The 20,420-nt window shown below is 37.3% G+C and overlaps 1 pseudogene; it reads right to left on the bottom strand.

The window, feature by feature from the left end:
• Positions 1 to 20,420, bottom strand: part of LOC101570974 — a 109,487-nt pseudogene that overhangs the window by 80,494 nt on the left and 8,573 nt on the right.

Raw genomic sequence — 20,420 nt, forward strand, 5'->3', positions numbered from 1 at the left:
AAAAAAATGCTATAGATTGAGTGTGAGGGTAGAGAAATAGTTTATTTTTTCTTTCACAAGGACATACCATCAATATTTTTAATTCATGAATTCCATGATTGTATATGTGTCTAGTCTTGTAAATTTTTTGTAGCCCCAAAACCAATACTCACAGCATCGTCATGGTAATTCACAGATGTACACAGAGTGGCAAAACTTTGAGTCACCTAATGTACTTTATTTCCAACTAAAGTTGGATAGCACAATGTTCTTTTTTTTTTCTCCTCTGGTATTGCCAATAAAAATCTTTTCCACAATCTACTTAGTGCCAACATTTTCCTATTTGCATATATTAAGTGAAGTGCCTTCATATAGACTCACACCCAAAATAAGGTTATTTACTGATTGGTTGATTTAAAAAAAAAAAAGGTAGCTTTTGGGCTCAACTCCATTTCTAGGTCTTGACTAGACATATGTTCCAGGTCTGATTATCATAATCATTAGCTCCTCCAAAAGCTCCTTTTCCCTCCTCCTTCCTAAAATATGGTAGGCTCATGTTTTCTGGGTCCTAGTAGTTGATTTAATCAATGAGAAAGAATAATTTCTGGAAATATTCTTCAGCTCCTCATGGAAACCTTCTAGAGCTTTCTTTCCTTCTGCCACGGTGACTTACAATGTTTAAGATGGCTCTTACTCTGAGAGCCTCTCTCCTGGAGTCATGATGTTGTGATTTAGATCTGAAACATTTCCCCAAATCTCATGCTTTTAAAAGTGTGCTTTGTCCAGATAGTGTTAAGAATTGGCTTCTTTGGAAGATGATTAGATGATAAGAGTTCTAACTCCAGAACGGACTATTTATGGATATATAGCACAACTGGGTACTAGGATTTTATGGGAAATTTAGAGGGATAGCTCACATGGAGGACATAGGTCACTGGGGAAAGAGGTGCCCTTGAAGGATGACTCTTCCTCCTTCTTGCTGACCACTGAGGTTAGCAGCTCTAATGCACACTACCTCCCATGATGCTCTGCCTTGCCATGGACTCCAAGCAATGGGACCAAGTGATCCTGGACTGAAATATCTGGAGCAATGAATCAAAATAAATCTTTCCTCCCTAAGTTTATTTTCACAGGCGCTTTTGTCACAAGGACAGAAAACTAATACAAAGGATGACATGTATTAAAGCTATCGTTTAACCTACAATGGCTATGCAGCATGATGAAAAATACCTGGTTCTTTTAAACCACTGAGGTTTAGAGCTTTGTTTGTTGATGTATGATAGTTTAGTCTCCTCCAATTGATAGAATACACTGTGTTAACATTTCAATAAGGACAATTATTCTATAAAGAGAATTCAAAATAAAATAAAAATAAAACATTTATGGTTAATTCAGAGAACTTTAGCTAGACTAATTTATACTTTTTGTGAGTTTTTCTAGATGTTTACATTCTCTTCATATTTTGCGATGCATCTGAATCACCTAGAAATTTTGTAAAAAATGTAAACTCCTGTCTACAAATCTGAAATGGACCGCGTTAGTAGCCCTCCATCCTTAGGGTATAAATGCAGGTCATCCGGAGACCCTGCTTAAGAAGCACGGGTTTGGTTATTTTTGGTAATTATAAAGTATATATAGTAAGATCCTTTTATAAAATTACTCCAATTTTGAATGCCTTGTGGCTGATGGCACACATCCCTTTATGATCATACTAATATATTTTCCAATCTTTCACTATAAAAATAAAATACAGTGATGTGATTTCTGTCATTCAATATTGGCAGCTGGGCTATTTATATGTGGCATAAAGATGACTTCAATGATACCTGAAGTGAGATGCAGCAAATGCAATTACAGTCCCTCCAGCCACTTTGCAGGACTGTTAAAGGAGAGGTAAAGAAGAATCCCTTAACCAATTGAAGTGACAGCAGAGTGAGCTTGAGGTAATCAATTGCATAATCTGGATGAGATCCAGGAAGTGAAGGCCAACACTGAGGGAAAAGACAAAAAATGAGACAGAAAGGAGGGGTCATGCTGCATGAAAACACAACCAGTGGTGTTTGCGTTTCTCCTAGAATCGTATCTTTGTCTTTCCCAAATAGATGGTTTATAGTTCAGAACTCACTGGGAAGATTCAGCAACAAAAAGCTCACTGAAGAAGACAGCATAGCTCGTGGAAAGACATCCTCTATTTTAACTACTCAAAGTAGGACCCCAAAGCTATACTTCAGGAGATTTTTTTTCTTTTTCCTTGTATTTTTATATTTTTAACCCTTTATTTAATGTTTTACTGTATCTCAAACATCCTGATTCTCTAGACTTCATTTAGAAAAAATAATAGCATCACATGTCTGTTGGCAAATGCATTCTGTGGGAGGGCTTTTTCTCTGCTTGAGTTCATTTTGGGTTAGAGGTCCTGGTGACATTTGGTTATCATCTTTTCTGTGTGTGACAGTGGTCCAGTAAGCAAGAACCTGGAGTCTGAAAAAAGATAGTGATAGAGTAGTTCCAAAACATGTTATATTTGGAAATATCATTACATGATTAGAGAAAACATTTTTTGATAGTACCCAAATAAGATGAGTCACCAGACCAGAGAACCCTTGCTTGTTTTCTCTAAAGACTACCCAAAAGTCTCCTTCTTTTATGTTGTGTACTTTACATAAAGGAAAAAAAATGCACTAGAAAGCACTTGCTTGTTGATGTTCCTGCACATTTGGATCACAGACTCCCTGAAAGCAAGGGTAGTTTCTTGCTCACTGTTGGGTCTCAGTCTAAACAAGACTATTTGCAAAACCAAGTATTTTAGCAATAGAAATAATCATTGAAAAAAAAAATCATTTGTACCCTATGGGAAAAATCAAATAATGACCTATGGAAAGATGTAAACTCAGGCTTTAATCAAGGACAGGAAGTGAGATATAGCTGCCCCTTAAAAAGGAATAGAATTGAATGTCAAGAATCAACCAGGAGGAAAAAAAAAAAAAGAATCAACCAGGAGGGCTGGGCAAATAGCTCAGTAGAATAAGCACTTCCCTGGTAAGCACAAAGGTCTGAGTTCAATCCCTGGTTCCAAAATAAATAAATAAATAAATAAATAAATAAATAAATAAATTCAGTCAGGGAGATGGCTCAGTAGAATAAACACTTCCCTGGCAAGTGCAAAGGTCTGAGTTCAATCCCTGGTTCTGAAAGAAAAAAAAAAGACCTAATCTCATCTTAAAGAATTAAGATGAAGGTTAGGCACAGAGCTCAGCAGAAGACTGCTTGCCTAGCAGGCACCAGGTCTGGAATTAAACTCAAGTCCCTCCTCCAAACACATATGTCAGAACTGAAACTACGTTTTTCATATTTCTGTGACGCTTGAACCCTCTCATTTTCTACTACCTGAGGATCAGATCTACTTTCTCATTCTTTTTTTATTTTAAAGAGAATCACAAATTAAAAAATTTAAAAGATGCGGAATTTCAAAACAAGAGGATAGGAAATCAATAATGTTTCTTGTATTATACATTGTTGTCTTCAAAGTATCTGTTCATATCACCAGATATAAGTATGTAAAATGGTCAAAAATAAAAATAAAAAAGCATTAATTGTTTCTTTTAATAAACCTATAGAAAAAAAAAATATATATATATCCCATCCTTCTTTCTTTTCTCCTGCTCCACATCCAAGTTGTTCCTTCCTTGTGAGCACTTTCTTTCCCTTTCATTATATCCATTATACCTTTAGAAAATACTTAAGAATAAATTTAACAAAAGAAGTACAAGTGCTGTACAATGAAAATTACAATATTCCGAAATAAAGTAATCGAAGAGGATTTCGGAAAATGGAAAGATTTTACTTACTAATGCACTGGAAGAGCCCTCATTGTGATAATAGCCATACTCTCAAAGCTGTTGTACAGATTCAATGCAATCCCAATTAAAATGTCATTAGTGTATCTCACAGATCTAGAGAAAACATCCCTAAAATTCATTTGGAAACAAAAGACACCCAGAACACCAAAATCAATCCTGGGCAACAAAGCCAAAGCAGGAGGTATCACAATCCCTGATTTGAAATTATACTAAAAAACTACTATGATACAATCAGCATAATATTGGCAAAAGAAAAATAAAACAGACCTGAGGATCAATGGAACAGATTAGAAGATAAGGACACAACTGCAGACACACTCAACCATCTTATCTTTGACAGCAGAGCCAAACATGTTCACTGAAACATTTTTTTCACTATTGATCAGATTGTATTGGTTATTCATGTCATATACATCCTTATCATTCATTTGAAACAACTGATAGAACAATAATTATTTGTCCTACTCCTTTCTGTTTGTGCAAAGCCCTATCAAATTTGTACTTCATTGTGCCCTTTTGATTAATTATAATGGAGTCATACATTTTCACTTCCTTTCTCCTTACAAACATCTCTGTTAGCTTGGAGATTGAGTGAAGTTAAGCGTAGTTGCAGATCCAACTAGGGATATGCTGTAGAACATTCCCTCTGACAAGTGGGAGCTAGTTGTACCATTTTCCCAGCTCTGCTTCAGGGAAGACTGATAGTTATCTCAAATCAGTCATGAGAGAAGTGTTTTATTCCAGAAATCAGCCAATGCTCCAAAGAGAGCTAGTTCTCTTCTCCCCCTTAGAGAATGGATGATTAAAAACTTACCAACATACCACTGTTCCCATCCTAGATTCATGACTGGTTTAAGTCAATAATAGAAATCCCAAGTCTCATTTGTCAAGAATTAGATAAGTGATGGGCCCTATAACCTATGTACCATTGGGAGAAAGTGATTTCTTGAATTTTAAAGTCTGGCTTCATGGGCCTGGGTTTGTGGCATAGTTGTACCACACTTGCCTGGCATGTACAAGGCACTGGTTTCAATCCCCAGTATCCAAAAAAAGAGAAATGATTATATTTTATTGATAGCAATATTTATTAATTTCACCAAATATAAAAATTCCCTGCCTTGGAATATAAATGATGCTTTTATATTTAAGGCATCTTGAATTAAATAATCTATAACTTACAGCCAGAAAGTTCTGATTCAAATGATGGATGGATGGGTGGATGGATAGAATAACTTATGAAGCATGTACCATGGAAAAACTATTTAAGACTACTACATGTATGCTCAGCTATGTGATACATGTCAATCTGTATTTTTATATCACCCTTTACCATTAAAAGATAAACACATATATTTTAAAAATCATGGATGGACAGAGAATTTCTATTGATTAAAAATTACATGTGCTAGCCTTTTACATGGCCATCCACATCCTGGACTCTCCTCAAAGACACACTGTACTGCCTCATTCAACAGCCACTTGACAAAGTATTCTAACTTTTAAATAAAAAGATGTGAGACAAAATCATTGAATTTGTATATGAGGATGATAGTGTTCTTTGTTTTATCTTATATTCGTTATACAATACAATGTGATTATAGTGAAAAAGACTGAAATATGAAGAACACAAAACATTTTCTAGAAATTCCAAGACTTTCTAAATAATACCATGAGATGAGGAAAGATATTCCACTGTGTACTTGAATGTGGATTTTGTGGCAGTCTGAATTCTGCTTCTGTAAGAGAATACTGGAGAATTACCAATACTGGTAATTTATAAAGGAAGAGGTTTATTTTGACTTCTGGTTATGGAAACCCAGGAATATGGCTCTGAATTCTGCTTACCTTCTGGAAAGGACCTCAGGAGAGGACAAGGGTCATAAGTATACATGGGATAAGGCCATGTGTGTAATGTAAAGAGAGGTAAGTACCAGGGTCTTTGTAACAACTCAGTTTTGTAATAACTAGTCCAGTTCCATTGTCACAAGAGAACCATTAATTCCTAATAACACCTAATCTCCTCTCAGTGCCTTACATTGAACACCCAAGAATCAGCATGAGTTTAGGATGGAGGCAGGGAAAACCATGCTCAAACTATACCAGATGCTTGTTAAAGAATATCTAATGGAAGAAAGTGTGTCAAGGCTCAACCACCTAATTCTTGCGGAGGGGGGAGTTAAGGTGAAAGGCTCTTTTAACAACATTTATTTTTTCAGTCCCCAATTACCCTTCTCAGGACTACCTATATGCATAACAAAAGCAAAAATGCCATTCTGGATGTTACTTCTTTCAGTTTCTATTAAAATTGTAATAATGCTTGCTTCCATTATACATTTCCTTGTGTATTTCAATCAAAATGTCACTTAGTCATTGTTCCTAGAGTGCACTTAATATTTTCATTAAAACCAATAAAATCAAGAAATGACAAGGGTGCAGGTGGGTGCAGGCAATTAAACTCCTCCTCTAGGTATTGTTAAATAGCAGTTGGGGAAAGAAAGAAGCCCCATTGAACACCTGTCCCTTCTTCTTTGAATGGCAGCTAGCAGAAATCCACTTAGCTGGCTATTGTCTGCTTATTTTCCTGACAGATAATGTGAAGAAGCAGGCAGTTATGGAGCCAGTAATTCAGAATTAATTTTCCCTTCACGAGAGTGCTGTGGACACTGAGTGCAGTAATGGTCTTGATCAGGATTCAGAGGGATAAACAAGACAATCTGAGATGATGGGCAGGAGATAAAAGCTCTTGAAGGGGCTGCTCCTCTCCCCAGTCTGACCTGTGGTTTTTGCTGGCACCTTTTATTATTATTATTATTATTTTAATGTGCCCCAAATGAAAGTCTGAAGAGTTAATCATTAAAGCATTTGCCGAGCATGTGTGTGTGTGTGTGTGTCTGTGTGTGTCTGTGTATGTCTGTGTGGGTGGGTGTGGGTGTGGGTGTGGGTGTATGTTGAAAGAAAAGATAAATGAAGGAAGACACTAAATGTTGCTCTCCATTTTCCCCATCATATTAAGAACGTTAGTGGCTGCAAAAGACAGCTGTTAAGCCACACATCGAGATTGTTTATGAAGCTTCCTCCTGTGAGCATCTACCTCAATTGAGAAAATTACCACATTTCCTTTAATGAACGGAGACCTTTTGCTAACCCACCATTATTGCTTATTTCATTCTGATAGGAAACACCCACTCTAACACACACAACAAAAATTTGTTCCCACAAGACCAAATTAAAATCCTCGCTTGTTCTTATTCCTTCTGTCTCTCTCCCAGACTCTCCTCTCTCCTTTCTTCTTTTCTTTTCTCTTTTTTTCTCTTCTTCCTTTTCCAAGTTCCAGTTCCTAAGTGCTAAGCACCCCAGCCATTTCCTAAAGAAGCTGAATCAAGACTCTCCAGGGATGAGTTAAGGAGGAGAATTAGATACAACTCTTCTCTGGCCAGGTTTCAAGACCCCATTGGCAGACAGATCACAGACAGATCTCGTGAATTATCTCTCAGTCACTGACACAACCACTCAGAATAAATCAGGGTTGAAGATTGACTTCCACACAACTGCTTTGTTACTCAGGTAAAATTTATTGACCTGTTATATAGAAAGAAAAATAATCTGATCAAAAGAGGACAGGCCCTGCTAAAATAACAAACATAAAACCTTCCATAAATCCTCTCAGTTCTAATATTTGATATTTAGCAGTGAATATCTTCTTAGGGAAGTTCATCTGTATGTGTATTTTATATGATGTGGGAGAGAACTTACATGACCTAAGCATCTAAACCCCAACAGTAAGCTGATAAAATATACTCTGATTAGTATGGCAACATTAATTCCCAGACCCCAAATCAGGACATGTATTTTCACAAGGTGTTTTTAACTTGGTGTTTTTAACCTCTTCCATGAAAACACTAAATCAGCATAAGCTCACCAAATTGTCTACCCAGAGTACTTGAGTTACACTGTCTTTCCACACTACTCACATCTTCTCATCTCATGAATGTTTAAACACTGCTTTTCATGCAATTTATTTTATAAGCATCTTTTATTATTCCTTTGTCTGCGTACCATTTAGTAGATTAGCATTTGCATCAGCCTGTGTTGATGTTCTATTACTTTTATATACACCAATTCCCTCAATTCCTTTTGTACAAAGTCAAATTCTATTTCTTGTGTAGAGCAAAGGAAAACCAATGTATTCTTCAACAATACATAATACAAACTCCTTTTCTTTACTCTGATCCTTGCATGGGGGATAATAAGTGTTACATGTAGATCTTCTCAACAACTCTAGAATTTGTAGTCATTGATGGAAACTTCATTATCTGTCACCCTAGTATGCACTGATCCCCTTCTCCCATATCAAAAGGGACGTAGATTGGTGTTTAGAAATATACAGTCTCAGGACCCTAAAAATAGCTCAACGGATTAAAGTGCCTGCAAGCAGGCACAGGGGCCAGGGATTCGATCTCCCAGACCTGCTGTGTCAGCCCTGCCTCTGGGGAGCGCTGAGATGGTGATTGAGACTGGGCATGGTGGTGCGCCTGTAATCCCAGCTCCTGTGAGGCTGTAAACAGGTGGATAACTACGAGTCCAATCTAGTAGTGAGACTCAGAACAACCTGTAGACACTTCCCTAAAATACAAAAAAAAAAAGAAAGAAAGAAAGAAAGAAAAAAAAAAGAAATATATAGTCTTATGTCAGTGTTTAGATATCTTATTTCATTTCGATGTCTCTATAAGCCTTAAAAATTTATATAGGTAACCACTATTTTAAAAATACCTCCCAATTGCCAGGGCTTTGCACACTAACTAATGTTGTAAACTGAACCACCATAAACTTAGTGAAATTCATAGTTACAAGTAATCATTGAAAATCCATGAAGGTTTCATTAAAAAAACAACTATTACCTACAAGACACATTGCCATTCATCCCCCTCAAAACACTCCTCACTTTGCACACTTTTTCCACAGTTCTTTCCTCTAGAAGCAGTCTAGAAATCCTTTTTCAGTAACGTCTTTGTCAGTTGTGAACACAAATGTCATGAAAGCTGCTATCAAGTGTTCTCCAACACAAAGGTGGGCTCGTAAAAATGTTATGTAGTGTCCTCATCCACCTTAGTCATGAGAGTTAGCGCACGAGACTATTGGCTCTTCCCCAAATCAAAATAAGAATGAAAAGTAAAAGTTTGAGTCAATTCAGAATATCAAGGCAGTGATAGCAGGGCAACTAAAGACATGAAAGGGAGCTTCCCGAATTGCTGGAGAAAGTGGGACGCATGATGACACAACTTCGTTTTAAGAAAGAGGGAGTCACTTAAGGGGGGTTACAATGTGTCTTTTCCTATGACTTTATTTTATTTAGAGTTTCACCGTATTTTTGACCATGCCTCATATTTCTAACAACTGATGATAAAATGGTAGATGAGTAATAATGGATAATTTAGATAAAATGGTAGATGAGTAATAATGGATAATTTAGTAAAAAAATAGATGCTTCTTGTAATTAGATATAAAAGGTTTTTGACATTGGAAAGAATGAGAAGGAAGATCCATGAGATACCTGTCCTCAAGCCTAAAGAATGTTCAGGACGTCATCAAAAACAATCAAGTTCATTAATAATTGTGTATGTCCTCAAACTGTGAGAATGTAAATACACTATGGCAGTACTGCACAGTTGGTAGAGCACAGCACAGGGCTGTCATCCAAATGTAGGAACTGTATAAGCGCTGGACGATCATCACTCATCATTGACTTAGTAAGATAAAAATTCTCAGTCTCCTGACTTACAGAAATGTGATAGAAATGGACTGAATCAAACTGTTCCTAAATGCTCATGGTTACTTGTGATATTACTTTCATAATGTGGTTGCTCATCCAATTACTTTCCTACCCATTTTAAGAACCTTGAAGGTAGACTGGGTGTGGTGGCATGTACCGGTAATCCCAGCTCTTGGGAGGCTGTAAACAGGTGAGTCACTGTGAGTCCAATCTAGTAGTGAGACCCTGAACACCCTGTAGACCCTTCCCTAAAATAAAAAAAAGAACCTTGAAGCTATGTGTAAATGAAATATTTCCCATCCAAAGTAGAAAATATAGTATAGTATAGCATAGCATATCTTAAAAGGCAGTATCTATTTCTTCTTGTATTTTTAAGTCAGTTAAAAGTATAGGCAATAGAAAATTCCTAATAGATTCGAGAAAAGTAATTTTAAATTTTTAAATCAAATTTACATCCACATGGTTTTGTTTTGATTTTTTTTGTTTTGTTTTATTTTCATATATTTGGTACAAGATTTTGCTACGCAGCTTGGACTCATAGTGATCCTCCTGTTTTCAGCTTCCCTAGTGCTGGGATTATAGGAGTACATCATGATGCCCAGTCTTGGTGGTCGGCTCAGCACACCCAGGTGCAGGGCCAGCATGGGTTGTGGTGCTAGAGATCAAACCCCAGTCCCTGCACTTGTCTAAGCAGGCACTTAGTCTGCTAAGCTATGTTGTCAGCCCCACACGGGTTTGTTTTGATATAACATTTTCTGATATTGGTTGTTTTCATCAATTCATTTTTAAAATGTAGAATGAACAAGTATTTATCATACATTTTGGGAATTTCTACTGTCCAAAATTCCATTTTGAAACTATGTTAGAGTATAGCAAACAGTAACATATTCAATTGGTTAAGCACATTTTAGGGAAAATTGTTGAAACAAAAGTGATGTATTTTATGCTGCATTGAATAATTATATACTTTCACAACTTTTTTCATAAAAACAGTGATAATGAAAAAACAAGAGTTTTTTTAAAATATGTTCTTCTCTGCATCAAAATACATGTTGGAGAAGAAACAATAGAATATAAAATTAAAAAAGCAGTGCATCTTCATATGGAAATTAATTTCACCCTTAATTTTACATTTGTTTTTAATTCTTGCAAGAAGGTTGAGTTTTCATAGCCAAACTCGAAACCTCACTCTATATTAAAATTTCTTCAGTTTTTCATAATAATAAAAATTAATATCTGTGAATATTTAAACCTGTTGATTGCAATAACTTGGCTTTCAATTCTGAGGCTATATATCTGCTTCAAGGCAAAGGTATCTCAAAACAAAATGTCATGTGTTAATTCTATTTAATGAAGATAGGAAATAGTGAGAAAACAGCAGAATCCTGATCACAATCTGTTACTTTAAGTGTAGCTAGACACAAAATGTTGTATTTGTTTGTTTAAGCTTGTGTGATTCTTGATGGATCTGAGGGTTTCTGCCGTAGTGCACTGGAGTATTATTCCACCATGTCACAGACTAGTCATGTATACATAACAAAAAAGTGTTTCTCACATTTCTGGAAGCTGGAAAGGCTTCAACCCAGGCAAATTCTGGCTTGGTGAAGGCCTGCTTTGTCACAAACTGCACATCCTTTCTATGTCCTTGTATGGCAGAAAGGGCATAGCTCTCTGGGGCCTTTTAATGAAAACAGTGATCCCATTTGCGAGGCTCTGCCCTCCCCACTGAATCATGTCCTTAAGTTTAAGGGTGAAGATGGCAACATAAGAATTTTTGATAAACTACAAATAATTAATCGATAGAATTTCCCCCTCTTCCTTATACTTCAAGAAGTCCTACTCACAGGCAAAATATGCATGATTCATTCCATCCTGCTAGCCTCTACACTCTTAATTCATTTTAGACTAAACTTATAAGTCTCAGTCAAATATCACCTAAATCAAATACAGGGAAATTAAAAATGTGATGTGTTCTGAAGCAAATTGCTCTCCAGCTGTGAACTATGAAACAAGAGGCATGCAGCCGTTACTCTGGTCTCTAAACCCCGACATGGAGAGCTGTACAGGAACAGGCCCCACAATTCCTCATTTTCATGTTTCTTTCATGGAGTTGCTAACAAAGGAGTTAGCAAGTTGTACAGGAAAGCAAAATCAAACCCTACACCTAGTTTCTGAATGCTGTCCACATACCTGCCAGAAGGAAGCCTAAAGCCAGCCAGTACACGCTACAAGCTCTGCTTTCTCATTTACTCCACTGCCAAATTCTGTGATAACCATGCATTTGATGATTGTCTTCCCTTCAAACACTTTTGACCCAACTTTCCAGCTTCTGTTCTCACCACCCCAAGAATGGTCTTTTCTTCTTGATCATTTCTGGATCAAGTATCTTTCTAACCAGTATTTTTTTCTTCTTATAGACCAGGACATGCTTACTTAAGTCTACCAATTCAATAAGCCCTTCTATCAACAAAATATAACATACAAAATAATCAAACAGCAAAGTTTACACAAAAACAGGCATTTCCTAAACAGACATAGGTTAGCATTCCATATATTTAATGAAAATAAATTACAGCTAATTTTATGACCAGTTTTATGTCAAACCTGAATTCTCTCCTTCACTGAGAGATGTAGTCTTTCATTTAAACCTTCTTACAAGCATTTGATGTCATATTTGCTGTTATTTCAATTTCATATATGAATGCTTAACACGATATGCTACTCAGGCATACAAAAGTATCTGAAAGAAAAACAAATTAAATAATATAATAATTTGTGTAAATTATACATAGTAATTATTCTGTTAAAAATAGAAAAAAAAGAATTTGGTGCAATTCAGGAGGCAGTAAAAAGTGAGACTAATTACTTATCTTTTATAGTACAATATAAAGAAAAATTATAATTTCATAAATGAAAGAATAGAGCTAAATGTATCCTATCTTTGAAAAAACGTGTTCACATCCAGATTAACTAAAATGAGCTACAATTAAGATGATTATAGTTTAGAAACTGAAGTGGGCATGAGAGTGGAGAAATTGGATAGGAGCTAATTTATAATGTATTATATGCCCTTCTGTACTATTGGTGCACTGTTTAAAACACAGTGTGTTCTATCAGTTGATAAAAGTTAAACTAAGAAACTTATTCACTACATCCTTAATCTACATGTTAATAAGTCTGCACTCACTTGTCAAGCTTCATGCTGATTTCATTGCAGACCTGAAATCTGACATTGAATTTGCCTCCATTCTCATAGGTAGGAGTTCACCAAGTCTGTACCATCCATGCCAGGAAGGAAACTGAACCCCTCCACCACTTCCTCTTCAGCATACTTCCCTACCTTGCTTCCATGAGAAAAGAGGAGCAGATGCAGGCCATTTCAGCATCTATGGTGTAGTGGGAAAACACACAGAGCACAGATTCAGAAGTCTAGAGTTCAAGGTCTGGCTCCATTATGTAGAACCCACTTAGCTACTTCATTACTCCTAGCTTCATTTTCTTTTGTGTAAGGGAGAAATAATATTGCTGAAAATTGCTAAGGTAATTAATGAAGGTAATAAATAGGAAAGCATGTTTCTATGGTAAGTAATGAGATACTATTAACTGCTAACATCACACATGTAATTTGTTTTCCAGAAAACGCCCTTTTGGCAATCACTGAACTATTTAGTGAGGATCCTGATGTCTCCTTTTCCCAGAATCAGCCTATGAAGCACTTTCTCTGCTGAACCACAAAGCCACTCCTTTAGTTTCAAGCATAACATAAGAGAAATAACTGCTTTCCTTAGGCAACTCAATTCATCTATGTCACCAAGAGAAAACTTCCTTATCTTGTTATATTTTCAGTCTAAATGATTTACATTTGCCTAGGCAAAACATTGCTATGGGGACTTAAAAGGCTAATTCCTTCCTCCTCATAAAAGGAGGTGGATATTGCTTTGAATTATTGACTAGGGATGGCTTTTAAGGGTCATCTAAACAGTAAGTTGTGAATTGTAGCCTCCTGTCTCAGCCCAAGTGCAGCTGCCTCTTAAAGGTGGTGAAGTGAGAGTTATTGATGAAAGCAAGAGTGAAATTTGACATCAGGTTTTAATTGTACCTTGAAAAGCAAAGAAAATGGAAAATAAAGGCTAATTCAATTGAACAATTGATCACTAAGCAATAATCACAACAAAAAGCATGTATTACTTTGTGTATATTTGCTACAGGGTTTCACTGCACAACTCGGACTCATAGTGATTCTCCCATTTCCAGCCTCCCCAGTGCTGGGATTACAGGTGTGCACCACTACGGCTGATTTTGGTGGCCAGCATGGCATGGCATACCTGGGGTTCTGGGGATGGCGTGGCATATGGCACTGGGGATCAAACACCAGTAGCTGTGCTTGCCTAGGCAGGCACTTAGTTCACTAAGTTATCTCACCAGCCCTAGAAAAACATGCTTCTACTTCACTCGAGTGCTACACGTATGGAAGACTGATATTTATGTTGTTCTTAAGATTTTTTTTTTGACCAAAAGAAGAGTGTTTTAGTGAACCTATTTGCAAATTTGTTTGGCCTGGGATTTCCTTCATATATAAAGGAGTGGGACTAAAGCCACCCACATTATTTTTCTACTTCTGAGGACCATCATCTAGAATTCCCAGATAGCAGCCTTTACATTCTAAACAGTCAGGGTGCAAAACGGAGGTGCTGCTAATCAAAAGCACAGGATTTAGAAATGTAGTACCTGCATTTGCAATCGTTAAACATATTAAAGCTAAATTAAAATGCACTTAACACATTAACATTTTTGCAGAATTCTCTAATAGCTCAGTCTCTTTGTATTTTACTTATTGTAGAATACAGATAGGTGTGCAGAGCTTGTGTATTTCCAGTTTCTACCATGATAGAAGCAAAGGGAGCTGCTTACCTCAAATATAGAATTGCCTTAAAATATTCACAATTTTCAAGAAACTGCAAGACTGTTGCAAATTTACCAAGATACAACATATGGATTTTTTGGCGGGGAGTACCAGGGGTTAAACTGGAGACCTTGTACTTGCCAGGCCGGTATTTATGCCACTGAGCTATATCCCCAACCCTGCTCCCATGATACTGTTGATATTCAAATAGTTTTTACCTGCAAGTATGTTAGTGTGATATGATTTGATTTAACAAGAAACAGAAAAGTATGAACAAGATTTCTCCCATTTTTGAGTAATGAACTTTCAGGCATGACTTCCATGAGCACTGTTTGGGGAAGCACAGCAGCACTTCCCACTTCCTGTGAGAGATGACTAGTAGAAAGCAGAGTTAATTCGTGTCACTGTTCCCTTCCTGCTGGAGCAATTTCAAACACAAAGGAAATGACATTAACAAAACTTAGCAGTACGTATCTTTGCAAATGTAGGTTAATTTTTCCTCTTTATACTTTGCCATATTTTCTAGATTTCCATGATGAACAGATATTTTAAAGTCAGAAATATGTTGCTTTTTTTAAGAATTAAGAGTTGACTTTTAAATATCCCATTAAACTCTAAAGAGAGCATATTTGTTAGTAAATAAGTCTAGTCCTTCATACAAAATACCAATTAATAATTCTGAAAACTTATTTGCTCATTACCCCCCACCCCAATTTCTTCTCCTGTTGACAAGTAGGTAGAGTATTGCACAATTCCAGTTTTACCTGTGCTGATTTGTGACACTTATTAGTCAACCAATTTAAGAACCCAATGTGCTTTGGCAGTCCGATGCCACCTCTGGTCATATATTAACCTCATTTTGGCTTAAATGCTCCATTTAAATGGGAAACTCTATCCAGCTGGCAAGGGACTAGCACTCACTTTAAATTGGATATTATTTTGAATTACAGTCAACTCTGTAATTCAGTATGATGTGGCTGCTAAGAAGCCAAGGATCTTAGACTGCATTAATAAAAGTGTAATTTCTGGCTTATGGGAAGTAATCGTCTTTCTATATTCTGATCGAACCACATCTGGAGCATTATGTCCAATTACAGGTCAACATTTTAAGGACCATGGCAAGTTAGACTTTGACCTGAACAGGAAAATCAGGATAAGGAAGGATCTGAAAACCACTGTCACTTTTAAGAATCAGGCCACAGAAAGAGAACAAGATAGTATAGATAGATGTCCAATAGCTGTCCTCAAATGGTGGAGCTAGGTGAGTAGAAACCAGAGAATCTCATACTGTTTGGAAGCAATATGAATAGAGATTTTAATGTGGGAAGATATTAGAATGAAGCTTTTTTTTTTTTTTTGCAGTATGGGGGATTGAACTCAGGACCCTGTGCTTGCCAGGCAAGCACTTATTCTACTGAGCTATCTCCCCAGTGAATGAAGCATTTTAAATCTCCCCTTTGGCTACAACCACAAAGGGCTGGGAGTAAATACCATTAAATAGGAAGTATTTCTGCATGCCAAAGTAGAGTACCTGTCCATTTAAACTGGCTTGAAAGGAGGTTGCCCTGTATACTTGAACAGGTAAATACTAGAGTGTCTGAGAGCAGACCAAGAGATAGTTGTTGACAGTTTCTCTCCAGGACTGGAAGCAGACGTGTCTCAGCCTGGCCTAGAAAGTAGAGTGAGGCATGTGGAAGCATTTGGAAAAGCTTATTGTGCCTTCAGCATATGCAAAGCACAGAGCTAGATGTGGAGACTGGAGCCAGACTCACAGGCAAATCCCACAGGTGGATGATGACAGTTGGCTAACCACTCCAACCTCTGACCTTAGAGCAAGTGGAGGAGCTGCACTGAGAAGTGTCTATAACTGCTCTTCCACGTGGCTACATAAAAGTCTGTGGCTGAGGTGCCTAGTAGAGGCCAAAATACACCCTTTTGGCTGCACCAGGACAGGGTTGTGTCTAGCCACTCAAAGGGTATGCAGGTTGTTGGGTACAGATGTACTGTAATCTGTCAACCTACGAACTCCGCAATCTCCTTCCATATGGGTCACCTTTCTCTAAATTGCTGAAGGCAGCCACTAGGATAGGGTCACCCTGGCAGGTAGATGTCAGTATTTCCCATAGACAAGATTTGAACTTTAAAGAAAAGAAAGTCAGCTTGGAATTATCCTAAAAGAATTTTTTCAAGAGAGCCATAGGAAAGATGAAGTCCAAGAAAAGAACCAAGTTTGTTGAATAATTGGCTATCTGGGAGCTGTGAATGTCTAATCAGAAGAAAATTCACTTTTGTTTAGCTCTGTTCAGGTAAGAAATCCCTAGTGACATAAAGTCTCTAAATTTGTAAAAGCATAATGTAAGAGAAAAAAAACAGTATTTTAATATTTTCCAAACACAGACTCATCCCTTTTACACCATGTTAGAACATGTCAGGTTAAGGTCTTTTGTACATCAGTTTTGTTCTATTTTACCTGACTCTGTTCTAAAGATGTCAGCTGGAAGATGGTATAGAAGTATGAGCTGGAGAAATAAAGAAAAAATAGATTTTCTTTATACTCAGAATCTTGGAGCCAGGGGCAACCAACAAGCTGGGAAATTGGAACTTCACTCCTTTCAGACTTTCAAGTATTGCTGAAGAGAACAAGTTAGAGCTAGGATGTAACTCAGTGGTAGAGCACGTGCCTAGCACTTAAAAAAGATAGACATTTAACTTAATTATGAAAAAATGAGATCGTTTTGACACTAATAACCAAAGAGTGCTTTTATTTCTAATACACACAGAGAAAGAGAGAGAGAGAGAGAGAGAGAGAGACAGAGAGACAGAGAGACAGAGAGACAGAGAGACAGAGAGACAGAGACAGAGACACAGAGAGAGAGAGAGAGAGAGAGACAGACAGAGAGACAGAGACAGAGAGAGAGAGAGAGAGAGAGAGAGAGAGAGAGAGAGAGAGCCTGCCTGAGAAAGTAGCAGCAAAAGAACTGTCTCTGCAGCAAAGGCTGGAAGAGATGGCTCTAAGAGGGGAGAATAAAGGAGAATTTCCTTATACTTACGAAATTTCATACAATTATATACACATAGACACTAGTGTAGGAGGCATAGGTTTCATATAAACATAAGAAATTTTCAGTGTTACATTCTTTACACAAAATGGCCCACCTCAGAAATTATGGCTCCTGTTCTTATCCAAGAGGCTAGCAAGACAAAGCCAGGCATAATATTTTTCTGGGGCTGGTTTCATCTCTGTTTCTATGACTCAGTGAAAGTCTGTGTTAATGGGAGGGATACAGGAAAGAGGTAACCTAGAAAACCATGAATCTCTAGACTAATAATAGTGATTTTTATTTCTGAAAACAGGGAGACTCTTCTCAAGTCCAAATGTTGGGCACACACTACTTCCCTGGGAACCATTAAGGTAAAGATCTACTCCCTTAGACTAGAGTCATTCAGTGTGGGGTAACAGATCCAAGTCACAATGCATGATCAAATTTCTGGACAACTGAGATGGCACCCTAACTTGTTACAATGTAGTGAATTAAATTGTATCAATATTTGAAAATAATTACTCTGATCAAAGGGATTTCAGAATTTGGTTGAGTCTGGAAGTTATAATGTCCTAGGAATGTAGAGCCAAACAGAAACGCACAGTGATCAGATTCATTCGTTCCAATTGCTTCACCCAAGCTTTAGATTCTTCTTAACTGATTAATTTCTCAGGCTGATCTTTAGGAGACAACAGACATCTAATCCAGCGACCCTAAACAGGAGGATCTTATTTTTCTCATGGCTAAGACAAAATATCTGACACCCCAAGTTAAAGGGAGGAAAAGTTTGTCTCACAGTTGGCAGCGGTTTCACTCCAATGTAGGCTGGTACTGAGGCAAGATGGCATAGCGGAGGGACAGTGCAGAAAAGAAAGCATGCACATCAGACAAAAGGCAAGAAAGCAGCAATGTAGCAAAGTAGCAAGTAAGAAAACCACAATCAACAACCATCTTTCTGTCGCTTACATCATATCCAGGATGCCCACGATTAGTGCAAAAAACTTATTCCTAGCATTGTACCATGAATCCCAACAGCATATCCTTGATCCCAGCATGACACCCTAGGTCTGCCCACCTCTGAAAAGCCCCTCCTCTGACCACATGAGGCTTTGAGGGGAGACAGCCACATACAAACTATAACAAGGAGGAAAGGGAAGAAAGATTTTGTAAATTTTATATGTGCAGGAGCTTACAATGAATAGGGAGAGAGACAGACATGGATGATCTGACACTGATAAATGATGTCCCCTGCCGAAACTGAACACACACATCCAAACACGTTTATGTCCCATCTACCATAATCCTGCCAGGAAGTAAAGCATTGTCAACTTAATTAGGATGTCAGAGGGCTTCGCCTGAACCCAAAAACAAATTAAGCCATGAAGAGCTAAGAATCCATTCATTCAATTTCATTTATTCAATGCATATTCATTGTTCTCTCACTCACTGGCAGGTGCTGGAGTAGTTAGTGGGATAAATTCATGAGCAAAACATACAAAAATTCTATTATAGGTCTAAAGGTGCAGCTGAAAACAAAGCATCAAAGAACTGCAGGTGTGACAAGCTTAACAAAGGAAATGAGGGAGTCATAAAATCAACATTAGTCTTAAAGTTTAAAAACTGAGGTTCACTTCATTGCTATGTACATGTTTATGATTTCATTAACTTTAAGAAAGCATTATACAGGTAGTAAGATGCCTAATGAATAAAGACAGCACCTAATCCCATCACCGGAAACTTTTATTGCTACAAATACTCATCAATACCCTGTCCAAACGTTATTAGTACAAATCTTTCTTCTCATAAATTAAGAGAAAGTAGTTGTATATGTATCCTAACTATTTTGTATATACAGATACAAAATGGTCCTTCATTTGTATCCTCTTTTTTGTTGTTGTTTAGTTTTGCCAGAGATGAGTATTCCCTTGTTATTCAAATATCGTAGGTGCATGAATTCAGCAAAATAGTCCAATATAGTCCAGTAGTCCATGATAGTAGTGGGTTACTGAATAAGGCAAGTCTTCCACGGAGGAATTCTCCCAGTAGGCTGACACCTAGAAGCTGCTGTCAGCTCTCGCAGCACCTGGAGAAATGCCTTCCTCCAGGGAAAGGTATCCTGGGTAGCATATCACAGCCTCTCTTGCACCAGGTTTTGAAGCCCAAGTGAATTTCTTTTGCGACCAGATCTTAGCAGTTTAGGAGTTGCTAAATGCCTGTCCTTGGCTAGAACTTGCTATCTTCCTACTTCAGCCTTCCAGAGTTCTGAGGTTAGACATGTGCCACTGCCCCTGGCTATGTGCGCAACCCTTTGACACATGTTGCTCAATTTCCCTCCAGAAAATGCTTATCATAAGTTAGCATAATACTGTTAGTTTTTGTGGCCCCATAGATGAGAACTTGAATATTATTGCCATCCTGATTTAAAATTTTTTTAAATGTTGATGAGATGGAGTTTCTTTTTTGCTTGGCTTGTTGTTATTTGAGGCATGGTCTTGCCATATCGTTCTGCTTGGATTGGAACTCGCTATGTAGACCAGGCTGACCTTGAGTTCAATGTTAGTCCTCCTGCCTCAGCCTACCAAGTGCTGGGATTACAGGCATAAGCCACCATTCCCACCTTAAACCTCTTCATTTTACCCACTTATTTTTCCTATTTCCTGGAAATCATCAATTCACAACATTTCTTTAGGATTGTTAATGGTTTCCAAAAACTCCATGTAAAACAAAGAAAATTGACTTTGCCATCCTAAGTGCTGCAAATGTGTTCCCTATCTTATTCACAGCCTTGTTTTATTTTAACATGGTAAAGTTTTAATTTCTGTGTACAACAAGTACATCTTTTCCTGATCAATTTCCCAATTTTCTGT

This window comes from Octodon degus, unplaced genomic scaffold, assembly GCF_000260255.1.
Source record: "Octodon degus isolate 3935 unplaced genomic scaffold, OctDeg1.0 scaffold00095, whole genome shotgun sequence".
Taxonomy (NCBI): Eukaryota; Metazoa; Chordata; class Mammalia; order Rodentia; family Octodontidae; genus Octodon; species Octodon degus.